Source organism: Bombus flavifrons, chromosome 4, assembly GCF_040668555.2.
Source record: "Bombus flavifrons isolate JBK064 chromosome 4, iyBomFlav1_principal, whole genome shotgun sequence".
Taxonomy (NCBI): domain Eukaryota; kingdom Metazoa; phylum Arthropoda; class Insecta; order Hymenoptera; family Apidae; genus Bombus; species Bombus flavifrons.
Genome location: NC_138445.1, coordinates 17852807 through 17869066, shown reverse-complemented (window position 1 = coordinate 17869066; position 16260 = coordinate 17852807).

The window sequence follows — 16260 nt, the reverse complement described above, 5'->3', positions numbered from 1 at the left end:
ATGGAAAGTATTTGAACGCTTAACACACGAATATTTCCTGAATATTTATACGTATTATACGAAACTTTTTTTAAACTTCATTAATGCCGTAACGAGACGCGACTTGGTTATACCAAGTATTGGTAAAATTGCAAACCAATCTGGGATTGTATGTAGAAATTACAAACATTTACAGCAAACATATATTTAGTAATCGCCTTTTAAATATATAATTAGTACGAAAGGCCCAACTAAATAACGAAGCTTATTAATACATCGAGTAATCGACTATCGAAAGTCTTTTACAGTGCTGCAGGGTATGTACATATTTTATGTACAATTTCAGTTCTGCAAACTTATCTGACGTACATAACACGTAACGTATTTACAAAAAGATTGTTGTATGTATTCAAATGTTTTAACGAGACTCTGTATATATACACCTACGACCAATAAATTTTATATCTAAATGCAGAAATAACGTGATTCCTAGGTCAATTGACCAAACACGTCAGTCACTTTTAATCAACTTTGTAAGCGATCATGTTACGGCAGTCTGCGTCGATCGAAACACCGAAAGACCGCAAATACCTCAGAGTTACACTTGCAGCTAATTGGCGATTAAGTAAGAACAGCAGTTTCCGCGTGAGTGGTTCGACATCGTGCAAGAAAAATCAGGGAACATCGGCCTGCGACAGCCCCGGATGCTTTCGAATGTTTCCCGCAATTTGCAATCATGAACGCCCAGTGCACGCGATGCGCATCTGGTGCATTCGAACGTCACGCTCTCCAGTGATTTTAACGCCTGTCAGAGCGGCATCGCGCGATCTTTCCGACGCAGCAGAGCGGAACAAAGTTTGTTCGGCTTTTCTTAGATTTTCTAATCGACTTTGTAGCATCGAGACGCCTTCTAAGCATTAGAGATCATCACGTGAAATTCAATTGAAAGGAGAAGACTCAACTTATTACGGGGAAGCGAAAAAGACGTCTAATACTTTCTTATAAATTTCCTTTCGTAGAATCAATTTCTAATGTAATTTTCATTTGCTGAAATTGCACCGTAAGAAGAAGCACCGACGCTGTTGAATATCTCTGTAGATGCGCGTAATCTCGATAGTTTGATTATTTCATACAATTCGGTATACATAATTAAAAAATGTCTTAATCCTGCTACGCGAGTTGTTTGCGTCTCAAGCTCGTTTTAATTCCTACGGATGTTCCTTTTAATTCCTATTTTTAACGTTTTAGGGAAACCTTTGATATGCAATTGAAACGAAAAATTACACACATTAATAACGATTCTTTCGCATTTTCACGTATGTATCTATGAAATTTTCCAACGAGAGAAAAATACGATTTGCTATAAAATGACCTAAAGAATGGAATAAAGTTAAGTAAAGGACCATGATTATATTTAATTATTAACCTATTGGTTAGAAGAAGATTTGTAGTATCTTTTTGTGTAGTAAAATTGTTTCAACGATATTTCCTCAGACACGAATGTTTATTAAGCAGTATCTACTTTAATAACCACTTACGCGTCTTTCTTTGTGTCGATTTACACGAAATAAAACTCCACGACTGTAATTAAGGAATTTCGAAAAAATTCTCCAGAGACAAGCGAAAGATTCGAAACGGAGGAGGACACAATAGAACAATACGTCTGACCGAGGATACGCCGAACGAGATGACACGCAAATAAGTGTGCGAATGGTGACGATGTAACGCGGTCGCGGATGCATTCGCGAATAGAAAAAGCGAATGTCGCCAGTGGCAATTAGCTGTGCCCTGGAAAACTCGGGAAGTTGCGAAAAATGCCAGAAAAAAAGCCGAGAAAAAATATCGATAATTGAGATTTTGCAACGAATGAAATTTTGCAACGAAATTCGTAATGTGTTGTAATGAGTTAGTGAAGCAGCACATTACTTTGACGGAAGAACGCTAAACGTAAAAAAGTAAAAAACAAATGAGATTCATGAGACAAAGATGCAAAGCAGGAAGTGCGTCCTAAGCCGATAGGCGAATATGTATATGTATAATAAATAAACAATAAACAACCAAATAAAGTTCTAAGAAATTTTTACGAAATAATTTCATTGCAACGAATAAAAATCTCAAAGATGATACAATCTCGAAGAATAGAGGAAAGTAAGAAGATGAAAAAGAGGGAGAAAGTGGAAAATGAAGAAAATCTCGAAATTGGCGGAGATTGAAAGAAAGAAAAGTAAAAAAATTAGAAGGGACGTGTGCAAGCGTTAAAATGGGATTTTAAAAAGGAAAAAGAGTTAAACAGAGCTTCGATCGAGGTGCGTCAGTGGACGTCGACGACCGTCACGGAAGGAGGGCGTTCCATACACGCATGTACAGGATTGTGTCACAGATGTCATAACTTTACGTAATTGCGAGCCATCGTCGGGCATTTGTAAGCTGTACGCATGCGAACTGGCCGACCGGTACGCACGGCAATTTGCTTTGATTCGGTATTGTAAATTGTGTCGCGGGAAAAGTGATGTCCGTAGTTGGGAAAGCGCTAGCCAGAGATAATAGTAACGACATTGGTAAATCTTTGCAACTTTATCAAATACGTTATCTTCCCTAGAAAGCATGTAATTTCTAAAAATCGGAACGACGCTCGTTCGATTCTCACACCTCGTTGCATAAATCGACATACGATAAAACTTTGCTACCGCGAATCATCAAAAGATACAGTTTCATCCACGCGCAAAATAAAAAAAACAATCGATAAAATATCTCACCTCTTATCAATCAGAAGTTTATCTAATTACGGTAACAAGCCATCGAATTACCGTTTCTAAACGTCTCATACGGACTATCAAAGTCGGATGCAGGCTGAATAATTCATGAAACCGAGATCCGAAAGCCGATGTTTATCCGGTCATTAATCAGCCCGTCTATGTTATAATTAATTTTTGCCAAGAATGGCCTCCGTTTCGCCTCGCGGCTCATGGCTGCCGTCCAATCTAATGGTAACCAGGTCGTTACCAATCGCTTCGGAACGTTTGCTTCCCGCGGCACACGAGGTCGGCCAATTCCTTTCGTAATTCGCCCTGATGATATGCGACGAGCGCACCACCCGCGGCCATTATGAAATAACGATATATATATTCCGCGCGGAACGCTCGAAACCGCGCCACGGTTTATATCGAGCTGTTACGATATACCTGTGCCGATACCTCCTGATCATCGCGTTCCAGCTTTGTTCGCGCCTACATATACCTGCGTACGTACATGCGTCTGTGTAACGTACGTACGAGTATTTGATCAATTTCACCGTTCGACAGAGGGGAAAATCGCGCACGCAATCGCTCGAGAAACCAACGAATAACGTATTCAGGGTAGCTTAATTCGGTCGATAAAACGTGACAAATGATACGTTAAGTATCTGTGCAGGATTAGTCTTTATTTGGTTGAACGAAAATAACGAACGCGAATTATTGCAGTCGCAATCCGTTAAATATATTTTCAAATAAATAAATTACAGACGAATTGTGAGTCGCTGATACAAAAATAAATCACGAAATAAATACCCGATAAATACTCGGAGAAACTTTGTAGATCACTGCGATACTGGTTTATACGTTCATGCTCTTCGACTCTGTTCGATGAACTCTCTTGCTCGTGATTGCGTCTGTTTATTTATACTGGTCGGGGAACAGCCGGAAAATTTGAACTCGACTGCGTTTGACGGTTGTATGTAGCGTCGACATTGTTTTGCTCGGAGTTCATTGATCCTTACAATACTTGTAACCTAACGGTCTTGATACTCCGAGGCAAAACAACAACAGGATTTGAAGCGTCCTGCTCGCGTGCCGCTACATATCTATAAATTGAACGATTACGAGGATCACAGGAAAAAACGATAAGTTTCGATTTTTGGTGATGTTGACTTTTTTACTTTTATATCGTGTTACAGTTAAAAGGGAATATTTCAATACGAGATAGCTAAAAATGGAAAGGTATAAGGTCGTGGGAAGGTATAACGGCTAAGACACAAGATATTTTATTATTACGGCAAGCGATATTTTTAAAATTATGGAGAAAGTGAAGCGACGATCACAAATTTGGCTACGAATCAAATAATTTAGGAACGTGGATACGGTGAATTTTAAAATTTCTCTCCTGTAGAAATCGGACAATATCGCTTATTCTCGTATGGTGATAGAGGTGTAGGGATAAGGGTAGATCGATCAAATTGATAGAACGCGCCAAAAAGATCAACTACTGTAAATATCCACAAATCGAACGGATATCGTCTCCGATATATTACAGTAATACATAGTTTATTTTACACGTGTCTCGTTCGAATTCATTGAGTGACGATTACGACGATACCATTTTAACTTTACGATTCGCTAATTTGATGGTTTCGGTTTGGAGATCGAGGAACGCGGCGCAAACGAAGAAAAACATATATGTGGGCGTGTCAGGTGAGAAGAAGCGGCAATCAATTCCTTCTGATCGGAGATTGTTAATCCCTCGCGTAAAAAGAGAGAAACAGAAGAGAGAGAAGCATGGATGAGGTGAATCGAAGAAAGTACGATGAAAGAGGCAACAGGAGGAATGCTGGCGAGTCGTTGGAAGACTGGGAGAGTGAATTCTATCGGCGAAAGGAGGAGCTTGCTGCTCATTACTTAAACCACCCCCGAGAAAAAGCGGTCCCGCGAACCGGTGCCACCCTCTCAAGACGAATTAGCAAATCTAACGTAATAATTAAATTATCGCCGCCGCCTGGCCGGTTCAGGTAGTTAAAGACACGCTGTTCGCTGCGGACCGTGCTAATGAACCGTCCCGCGCAAATGGCAGTGGGAATAAATTTGAATTTCCATTACGTCCACGGTGGCGTAGATGCCTGTCTGCGAGAACACGGATCTCTTTGACGAGCAGCGTTTAGAGAATCGGGACGAGTTGAAATAAAAAAAGGTTCTTCTCTAACGCTTCGCCGAGAGATCCGTTTCTTTTTCCCGTGAACTTCACGCTGCGTAATTAATTTACACAACTTTAACTTTATAAGAAAATTCGATTTTCCATCCTCTTTGCATTTTTTATTACGTACATGCATGTTTAAGTTTTGGGACAATTATTTAAAAAATTATTCAAGTAACTAACAGAAATAATCTATGTAATTTTTTACAAACTACTCGTTCTTGATAAAAGAACAGCAGATAGAAAAACAACAGAAATAGCCATTTCTAACACGTACCTAGTAACATGGACGAGAAAAGCAAATACGAACGAAGGTTTCAACGACGTTTTAATAAGGTCCGAAAGATCGCGAAAAAAAGAGATCGATGTCGATAACCTGAATCCGATACATATGTATGCCGGAAAATAATCGTTTCTTCAAATCGGAAATATAACGAACGTGAGGCACGTATGTAACTAGCGTCGTGGCACGGCCATAAACGCGGTACAAATATCTGACATTTACATCGTTGCATATTTATTGACGTTACTTTGCATAAACGGTCCTGAATATACATGCGCGTCATCGAGTCGCCGCGTGATAGCGAATTTCATTGACTTCAAACTCGGATCGTGGGCAATTATACACGGGCCGGTAGCGTAATGCGACACATCCGTATTTACATTTCATTTTCACCGCGATAGCCACGTCGAATTTCCATGGCCAGTTAATTGCACGCTCTGCTGTGTATACGAGTCGATCCATATATCTTCGATGCGCTGCACTAACGAAGAGAGAAACGAAAGAGATACAAATTTGAAATAGGATAAAGAAGAAGATGAAAAGAAACGACGAAGCAGCGCGCGTCACGCGTTTAGAGGGCACGAGCAAACCGTGGGAGGAAGCCATTTAGAAACCCAATCCACCTGTTAATCCAATCGCCACGAAGCCGCTTGAGAACGACTTTAATCGAGTGCCACCTATGTTCCTCGCTCGACGACCGTCGGTGGCAGTGTGTGTCCTAGGAAAGGCCTGGCACGCTCGATTCCCTCCGAGTTAAATTCGATGAATCGAACACACCGTTGACGGGGATTAATCAACTTTCGTTGGCCAGGTGAGAAACCTCTGACGTCTTCGTTGCAACATCGGGTCGGTGAAAAAAGAAAAAGTACGAAAGAGGGGAAAAAAGAAGAAAAAGAAGCGTCCAGCGAAAGGAATGGATAATAGAACGAAAGAGAGGATCGAAAGAGAGGAAAGAGGGGGGCAGTCCGTAGTCAGAACGGTGCGAGAAAGTGCAGCACGACGATCACGAACGTATTATTGCCTTATTTTCATTTCTGCGACCGGCGATCGTGTGTCTTCGCGTAAAAGTTCAAGACGTCGATTACGAAATGCGAATCCGCCGTCTCGAGCCTCGTGCGTGCTGAGGTGCCAGGGTCGACACGTTCGAGATCGAGCTATCAGCTCGGCCGGTCTAACGAAGATCGATACATTCGTTAATTAACGAATAACGTTTCTTTTCTTTTTCCTATCTTTTTCTTTTGTATTCTATGTACGCGAGTTCTGGTGTATCTTTTTTAACCCCGTATCTATGGTCGTGCAATTAAATCTCTGCACGAGAGTGACGCATGAGCGCGAGGTCGTCGTTCGAACTAATTAGCACATTCCACACGGACGATGTTACGAAACGTGAGATAGACGCTCTATAATAGGAGCGGTGATACCCACGTTGAAATAATCGATACGCCAGGATTTATTACGACGCCGATACGTTTTCGCGCGGATTCATTTAGTTATTACGACACCGGTCGATCGTGGTTCGTAGCCAATTTCGTCTAGTCGAAAAAATTTACACATTCGACCTAATTAACCGTCTGCAGCCTGTCTTTGCCTGGTTAATGGCAGATCCTCCTACGGATATCGCGAGAAGAGGTGGTGAAACTTTAAATTCCTCTCCAGACACCTAATTTATTTTGCTGAAATTGTTTCTCTGTATATTCTCACATATCCTCTGGTAATCTTCCTCGAAACGAATCCTGCCATATAGAATCGGTAGACTATAAATGGAAATTAGGTATTCAAACTTTGCTATTTGCCGCGTTATATACTGTACCATCGCTATTTATTATATTATATACTTGTCAAGTAATAAAATCGTTCCATAGTGTTTGACGATTAGAAACATCAATTTTATCATTCCGCATTGGCCTTTAAAAATCAATTTAGTCGTTAATGGCTTATTATGGCGACGATTACGAAGAATAAAATCATCGTAGTTTGACCTATCCGTAACTTTACAATGAAATTACATTTCGTTGGAAATTAGCAAGTATCTTGATACATTTGAGTTATAATGTACATCAACCAACACGAATACCTTCTTATCTACCTAATCTCGTATAACGGAAAATCTCTGCTCATGTACGGTACGGAATGAACGCGTGGATCGACCTAATGTCTTACGTGTACCCGTAAATGTTCCAAAACGATTGGTACGAGCACGAATCGCGATATCAAGATCGTGTTGGCTTCGACACCTGAACCCACGTTATTGGGCACGTGTGAATTAAACGAATTAAACGAACCACGAGCTAGATAGAGAGAAACCGATGTAATCCTAATTCACTTTTATATTTCGCGTATGCCTATACCGCGAAAGAGAAAGAGAAAGATCGGCCCACGCTCGGCGAGGTTCGCGAGAGGTCTGGCGAGAAGCAGCTGACGCGAATTACGGGAACTCTCCTCTTTACAAAGCAGATTGCCTCGCCAGGGCAAACATACTAGCATTAGGTTAGGCCAGGTCATTCTTCCGGGCACGTTTAATCAACTCTTGCCTCGTATCTTGGGATTTTTAACGCCTGGCGGATAAATCGATTCGATTAGGCGCGTATAAAATGGTGTACGATGAGTGGAATCTAGAAACGTTGAGAGGTAGAGGTGGGTCATCTAATAATTTAGCGACGAGTGATCACGGTTCGCTTGCCCGGTATTGTCTCATCGTAATGACGACTCGGCTCGCCGATCGTTGACCGCATTATGTTTCCGGAAAATCGCACGCGAAACGATCACGATGATAACCGATCGCAGTGAAAGTTTTCATTCTTTCGCGCACTTGTACGAGTTTGCGTGTATCGAGCTGATTCGAGAATATTAACTAATTTTTGCATAGCATAGTTCCACCTGTTCTTATTTCGATGAAATGTTATCAACGGTGAAAAATTGGATACTTACAGCACTCGCAGGACTTGGATTCTGGAAGGAAAAGTAAAATCCTTAATTAAAACGGAGCTAAAATGTTAATCGGATAAAAATTCCGTTGAAATTTTCGAACCTTCCGAGCAAACGAACGTGTAAGACGCGCAATTTTTGCACAGATCGAGCGGAAAAGCGGGTAACCTGTATCAAAAGCATGGAACAGCGGCGTTCTTATACGTTTCTTTTGCCACATCCCTCTTTTTTTCATGTAGAGTCGTTTCGTATTCCCGTGCGACGTTCGGCCACGACGCCACCGTACATTCTAAGAGACTGACTCATCCGAGTCCAGTGCCTCTTCTTCATCGACACAGGACGCTCTGCGTCTGGTCACGTCCCGTGGCACGGAGAGCTGCATTACGCACCCTTCGTACACGCTTCTATGCGCTCGACTCTTAAACAGGTGCCTACGATGTATTATCTCTGGCGTGCAATGAGACCTGCTAACGCGGAACACGTCCGTTCTCGCATGACAATGAAGATAACCGGCGTCGCCATTAACCAACGGAAAAGGAACACTGTCGGGAGGAAATTCTCGATCATTATGCCCGCGAAACTCTAAAATCGGCGACGAGCGTGTGTCACAATGAGCATATTTTAAGACCGTTGAACAGAGCATTTTGGAGTAGGAAACGAGGGAAACGGCTGTGTTTCGCGTTAAGTGTTGAAAGTTGGAAACAGTTCTGCGGCTATACACTGAATAATACATGAATATATTTTAGCAGTACACGCGAGCAAGTAAAAAGAAAACCTACTTTGTTCGTCTACCTGTGTTCTAACAGAGAGACAATGCGTGTTCTTACTCGAGAGAACAGAATTATCGGAATAATAAATGAATCTGTCGACCGGTGTATGAAAATAGCGCAAGTCAGTTGGAAATATACGTCAAATATTTTGTTCGCCGAAGCCTTTGTCTTTTATATAAACGCGCGATTAAACACGGCTTTCTTTAGAATAAACTTTTCATTTGTATTTGTAAAGCTCGATCACGATTGAAATTTATCGTATAATTTAAGAATCTCAAATTTGTAGTCCTAAGATAGTCTTAAAGCTTCCAACGTACAGATACGCTTCTTCTTGATACGCAATTTTATGCTAGCACCCTCTTCTACGATAGTTTCTAAACTAACGACGTCAGTAACGTCAAACAGGTACAAATTCCAGGTTATAAAGATCGATGGAAGCGATCGGGTCGTGCCGATAATATATCAGGTAAATTTGATTTACTTTGTTATTGTACCAATGCCATCGTACGCGATATTTATAAACTTCCACTAGCTCGCCATTTGTGCCTTGTAGAATTTCGTTAATAACAGCGATTCGATCGCGCAAAATTGTCCTGATGCTGGCAATTAGAAAAGCTAGAGCAATTATTCATCGATTTGCCTGAAACTAACTGCAACGTCTCTCGAATGTGTCTTTTTATACTTTCCTTTTTTCAGATTCATGGAAAGCAACGCTGGCATCGAAATACGTGTAAACGCGTGCAACGGCGCGTTGCACATTGCCGCTCGAGCGCATACGATTCATGCGAGCACGAGAGGAGTCGTCGATGCGTATCCAGCTATCCACGTGCCAGGCGTTGCGTGCGACACGCCCAGTGCGTGGCTCGTACCACACGCACATACGTGCCGCGCGAACCGAGATTTATGCCATTGGCCGCGAACCACGCCGCTCGTTTATCGGCCGTTCCACGCGCGCGGATCACGGCAACGAACCAGGTACTTAATCGCACCTTGCGCCGTCATCCGCCGTGCTCGACAGACGCTGCCACGAAACGTACCTCATTTTTCGATCGTTATCGTCTGCTTCGATTAATTCGAATAACCATCGAATTTATCTCTCGTGATTAGCTTGCGGACGTTTATGCACTTACTGAAAATATAAATTCCCGTAAATGTACGTAGAAAATAACGAAATGCAACAATTCGCCAATATCGAAGAGTCAGAACAAATATTTCGAATCCTTAAGTCGATGAAGTTGAACGTTGCGTATTGAAACAATGATGCAGAAACTAGAATCGGTAGTAGTCTGAATTATCTTAACGGTACACTATGTCGATTGAAAACCCCTTCCCCCGATATTTACGTAAAAATAACGGTATCTCTAAAGCTTCAATTTCGATCAACTTTTATCTCTACTACCTACGATCAATGAAAATCTCACAGAACGAACAAACACGCTCTAGCATATTAATGCTGTACCTTGATTCGTCACACCCCATCGTACCTCGCGCGTCTCCGCCGCTTAAGCGCATCTTCCTTCCTGTCGCTTTAACCAAAAGATCAAATACACTAAATTACGAAGCGAACAGGTGCGCCTCTTATCTCGATCGTATCACGATCGACCGATCAGTTCACTTTTTTACCGTTGAACGAATCGGGAAAATCGGCGAAGCCGAGTACAGCTAGACGTGGGTCAAGCTGTAGACAGGTGCGCCTAGGAAACGATCGTCTGGATGCAAAGCGAGGTGCGCGTCGAACGGAGCGCCGCTCTGCTTCGTGCTTGCCGATTCCCTTCGGCTGCGAATCGGCGGGTGAGTCAACCGAACAAACGTGCTCGTGGGAGGGTGAAGAGAGGCGAGGAAAGAAGAAGGAAAGAAAGGGAAAGAAAGAGAAAGGAGAATAGGTGGGGTCTGTTGGTTGGAGTTTCCGAGAGCTGGCCCTCCTCGTCGTCGTCCTGGTACGGAGGCTTGCCGGATACGCGTTCCCTGCATCTGTAACGAGGGATGCGCACCTCCGACACGCCGGTGGCAGTGTCGTTGCGCACGATGCATAAAAGCTTAGTCCGGTCAGTCGACTATCGGCGGTCTCGGAGCGAGTCGAGCCGAGCGTTCTACGCGCTCGGTACTTATCCAGCCCGGAGCATTGAAATGCAATCCCTCGCGCGGATGATTTATACCTCGCCAATGCCCGCCCGCGGGGCAGGATGTCGCACGTCCCTTCTTTATGTCTCTATCGCTCGCCTTCGAAAATATCCCGCAGCGCCGAAGCGCGTTACGCTTGACACGTACGTACCAGCACGATCGGCGCCACCGTTCGATTGCCGATCGAATCCGAACGATCGACCGTGCATTCGATCGATAGCACGGTCGGGATATTTGCCTGCTAGTTTTGGGGGTAGTTGAGAGTTCAAAGGTGTTTCGCGGAGAATTCGAGAAACAAGAGCTTAATTGAAAGATAGGCATGCTATTTTCTCGTCTTCGGCAAGACGGTAGCTTTGGTCGGTTACCTACGGTAGAAAAGTTTCTCGTTAAGAAATTCATCTTTTCGTTGGAGAAGTTTTTAAGCCGTAATCGAAATTTGGTACGAACGAGGTACGAATAGTAATATCGCGGTTGAACTCAAATAATTAACTCTCGACTACCACCGAGAAATGGAGGGAAGTACACGTAGCGTAATAATCGAGCTTTCGATTAGATAGACTTTCTATTTACGTGTAAAAGTATGCGTTACAGAAGAACATCTTTACGAACACGCCCGGTTCGCTCCTACTCACCCATTAAATGGAACAACTGCGAAATATCCTATTGTATAATACGAAACCTCGTGAACCTTACGAATCATCGTCGAACCATTTCGCCCCGAGGATCGTTCAGAAATTCGGCACGCGATCGTGCGAAACGACGATAAACAACGCCATTGCGGCGTACGCGGACCGAATATCGATTTCAAGTTCACCAAGCGGTGTAACGAACCGCGAGCCAGTAACATCCACGCGCAGGAGAAAGTTCTCTTGTAACTTCGTAACGCGCGGCTCCTTTGTTTTCGATTAAGACCCGGACATAATAATTACCGAATGTATAGAGAGAGCAGAGGCTCTCGCAGTCTGTTATTAAACAAAACGATAAGAACCTGGAGAACGAAGGCGTAGAGGGCAAAGTTGTGGCGTGTATCGTGAAATCAGCTCGGTATCGAACACGATGGAACGCTGCTTACGGTTCGTAAAGCTCGCAGAGCGCTCTACATCCGAACGCATTAGAAACGGTCGAGCGTGTAATAAGCGGGGACCGAAAAATTAGCATCTGCCGGCCGAGAGACAATGCCTGATTTGAATAACAATGTTCGCTACCGTGTGGGCTTCTAACTCTTAACTATGGGTTTCTAGACGCGCGATGCGAGCCTGCATATCGCGCTCGCATACCCGGCGCAGTACTCGCACATGACAATGCGTCTGCCTCCACAATTTCCTCCCGCGGTCGCGTTGCTCCCGTGACTCCGGCTTGGTCGAAAAAAATCGGACACTTTTTCGAGACCGACACTTTTCTACCGTTTTCCAATACCGGTTCCGTGACACAGCGCGGTTGTGAAATAGAATTGAACGGTGGATACCTTAGCGGATTTCTGTATATTCGTTAGGGATAATGGAGTAGCGAAGTTTGTTACTTGCACATGGTGTTTCCTTGTTAATAAGCTGCGTTCTCTGGAGGATAATCGAAGAGAACATTTTTAGGTAGGTGTAATAAATTACTAAGATAGGTATTTGGAACACGGTATTTTGCAACGCCTCTTATGACACTGTTTTCTCAAGCCCTTGGTTTACAGTATCGAGTCACGCTCGCAGCATTCGGTATTGACTCAATGAAGGCAAATTGTATGTTCGTAGATCGAATTCGATTCTTCGTACTGAGAATATTAAGTACGAATTAATAAAATGACAAATCAGTTTGACAAATTGGAAAAAAGAAAAAGAGAAAGAAACGAACACTGTTGTTTAAATCTACCTTGTTCGGGTCATCCTTCCGCGACGAATAGACGTGTCAAAGTAAATCATTCGTTTCTTGAAACTCGTATATCAATCGTGTACTTACGATGAGATCACGAAACCGATAAAAATCGAAGTTGATGAGTTTTGATTTCTCGGAGGACTCGTAGGACAACGTCGCGTCGGCTAGATAGAAGCCTGTGAACATTTCCTGCGAGCAATTAATACGAGCAGCCGTGTATTGGAAAAAATCTCACGGACATAACCGAGTGCCAAGAAGCGGTAGCGAAGCCGTGGCTGCCAGTTAAGCGTAACATAAGTATGAGCCGGTGCGAGCGGTATACGAGGTCCTCATATCGATGCGCAGATGTCTGACCCTGAAGTGTCTTCACCCTCGCCGGAGCGGATTCGGTGTGCGTGTATCGCACACGATCGTCCCTGTTACACCATCGCATCGTGCCGACCGCTGGTCGCTCTTTACTCCGTATGCCCCTGTGTGGACGGTGAGACGAATATAGTTTGTGCGTGACCAGGGCGGCAAGTGTCATCTGCTGATGCACGATCGACGCACGCACGAAACAACGCACACGAGCAGAGCACACACACACGCATACACACACTCGCGAAATTCCACCGCGAGTACTACCGTATGATAACCGATTTAACCTACGTGACGACGCTTGCGAGTCGCTGTCGGAATCCAGACGGAATAGAAGTTTAAAGATTCACAAAGCAAATGACGGACGTCAGCCTCGAGGCTTTGCACGTTAACGGAGATTGTAAAATGGCACAATTTTAGGAATAAATTGAACTTTAATTGTCGTAATTTCAACGTCTTTTTGTTTTCACAGCACAGAAACTAGAATATTTCTATTCTATATCCGGTATGGGAGTTTCACGAACGAATTATGAATTACGAATTATATCAGATACGTTCTATCTTTCAGTTTGGATCTAGACGACGCACGATCAACGAGATCCAAAGGATATCTATCTCGGAGGTTATCGAAGATTACGAGGCTTGATTCTATTTTAGTTTATTAAAATTGGATAATGTACGCAACTAAATCGATGATACTAAGAATTGGTAATACGCAAACAGAATCTTGTCGAATGGAAACGCTTAGTCGCTTACTATATCTTTTTAAATATTTACGTCAATATATTCGAACAAAACGCTTTACGATCAATCTGTATCGCATACGAATAATTTAATAATGTCCTGACAATCTTTCCATATCGCATATACCTTGTATAACTTTCTCGTTTCGGTTTATATAAATTTCAACGTCGTGCTTCTATATTCCACTTTAAAGTTCGAAATGAAGTACCTTATAATTTATTCAAAACTCAGATACACGCACACGCGTTAGGAGGATGCGCGAAGAAATACAGCGCAGAGTCGAGCAGGGTCGTTTCATCTAACAGGATCGACTCTTCTTTAACAAGATCATACGATCGAGAGGCGTAACACGCGGGAACAGCGTAAAATTTTGGTTTTACGCGGTCATAAATAGCCGGCGTGCACGGTAGCTCGTTACAGTTTATGACGAAGCTCTGGAGACAGTTATGGGTGACGGCAACGATGTCATGTCGAATAACGTGTGGGTGCAAGCCTGGCGGCCATTGTTCGAAGGTGTTGCCTTCGTAATTTCTTAGGAAGGCTCGCGTGGAATACACTGTTTCCCATTCGCAGCGTACGTCTATCGTGTGTTGGACGTCCATATCCGTAAAATCGAACACGGAGAAAGCGTAGTTTCAAATCGTTGTTTGCCAGCAGTAAAATTTGAGCGAATTATCAAAGGGTACGCGGTAATTATAAATGACGACCAATAAACCGTGATTAGCGTCGTAGAGCGTACGTGAGTCGCTTAAAGCGAATTGCGAGGATGCTGATACCGATAGTGTCGGATGGATCAATAGCTCGACCCGATGAACGCGTTTAACACGACTAAAAGGAGCAATTCCTTCTTTGTCGGCACCTGTGATCGTCTGAAAACGTATCCTAAGCACACCGTTCGAACAGTGGACGATGATCGTCTTTCCCTTGCGTATAAACGTGAAGCATTTATGCCGAAACAGGTGGTCGCCATCGGGCCATAAAATCAAAATGTCCCGATGAGTAGAAAAAAGGATTAGGTAGAAACGTAGGGCGGTTTCGTGTTTACCCTGCGAAGGGATCACTTTGAAGTTTCACTTTTATTGCGATCGGCATAAACAACCAGGAAATAGAGTAAAAGGATTGGGACAAAAAGGAAAGGGAAGGAAGAAACGAGATTTTTTGTTCCATTCCCCCAGTCACGTTCGAGTAGGTATTCGAGCGTCTTCTCCACTCTCGTTGCTACGCTCGGGGTTTCTTCTTTTTTCGTGCCAGGCCTGTCTTTCTCTCGTGTCCGTGTACATCGTGCTCTACGATGTTTGACTTAATGTTATCGTTAATCGACGGACACGGTAAATTTACATGGCGGATTCGGCGCTGGCATTTGATTCCAGCAACGTTATAAGGTCTCCGCGGTAAAATTTCTCGTCACTCTCGATCGGATAAGTTTCTGTTACCCCTTCGATACATCTTAGCCACGAAGGTCACGTCGTGTTTCGAGAACCTGCCGGATCGAACTCGCTCACGGGAGCGTATCAGCTTACTTAGTCGTAGATCGTGCCCGCCAGGCCTTGTTGCAAACATTTATTTTCTTCTTATTGGCAATGTACTGTCGATTTCTGGACTACCTAATCGTAAATCACCGGGCCTCGACGGTGCTCAAGTTGTGTATACCTGCATTCTTCGCTCTACACGGCTGTAACACGACGATCGGCGTATAACAGCGGCCATGTGTAAAGCTGCACATCGGCCCCGATTCGATAAGGACGATTAACGCGACGCCGATATCAATAAATACGGGCGGAACGATCGAACCAAATGCATACCGTTAAATCACACGCTATCGCGGCTTCCTGGCTAATTTTCTCTTCCCTTCGTCTTCATCCGTCCTGCTACTGTCAACGAATTACGTCTGTTTTACCGTACAACCATACAAATTTTCGGATTATACTCGGATCGTTTGCAAAAATAAACCAGGTCTTACCGTATCAACTTTGTTAAGTCGTTCGAGCTGAAACGTGCTTCTACTTTTGTAAAAGGTAAAATCGTTCAAAAAACTAACGTCGTTTGCGTAATATCGTTTCTCATTTTACGGTCGAGAAGGTTACGATATACGCATTGTGCCTTCCTTTGTAAAAATTGAGATTACTCACGTTTTTATTTGAGAAACAACTTTATCGTTACTCATAAAAAATTAGCTCACCGTTATTCTATTGCTACCTAAACCCAGACCTTGTAAAAATCCACGCTCCAATTACCCAGTAAGAACTAAGCACGATATCTGGAAAGATGATCGTCGTG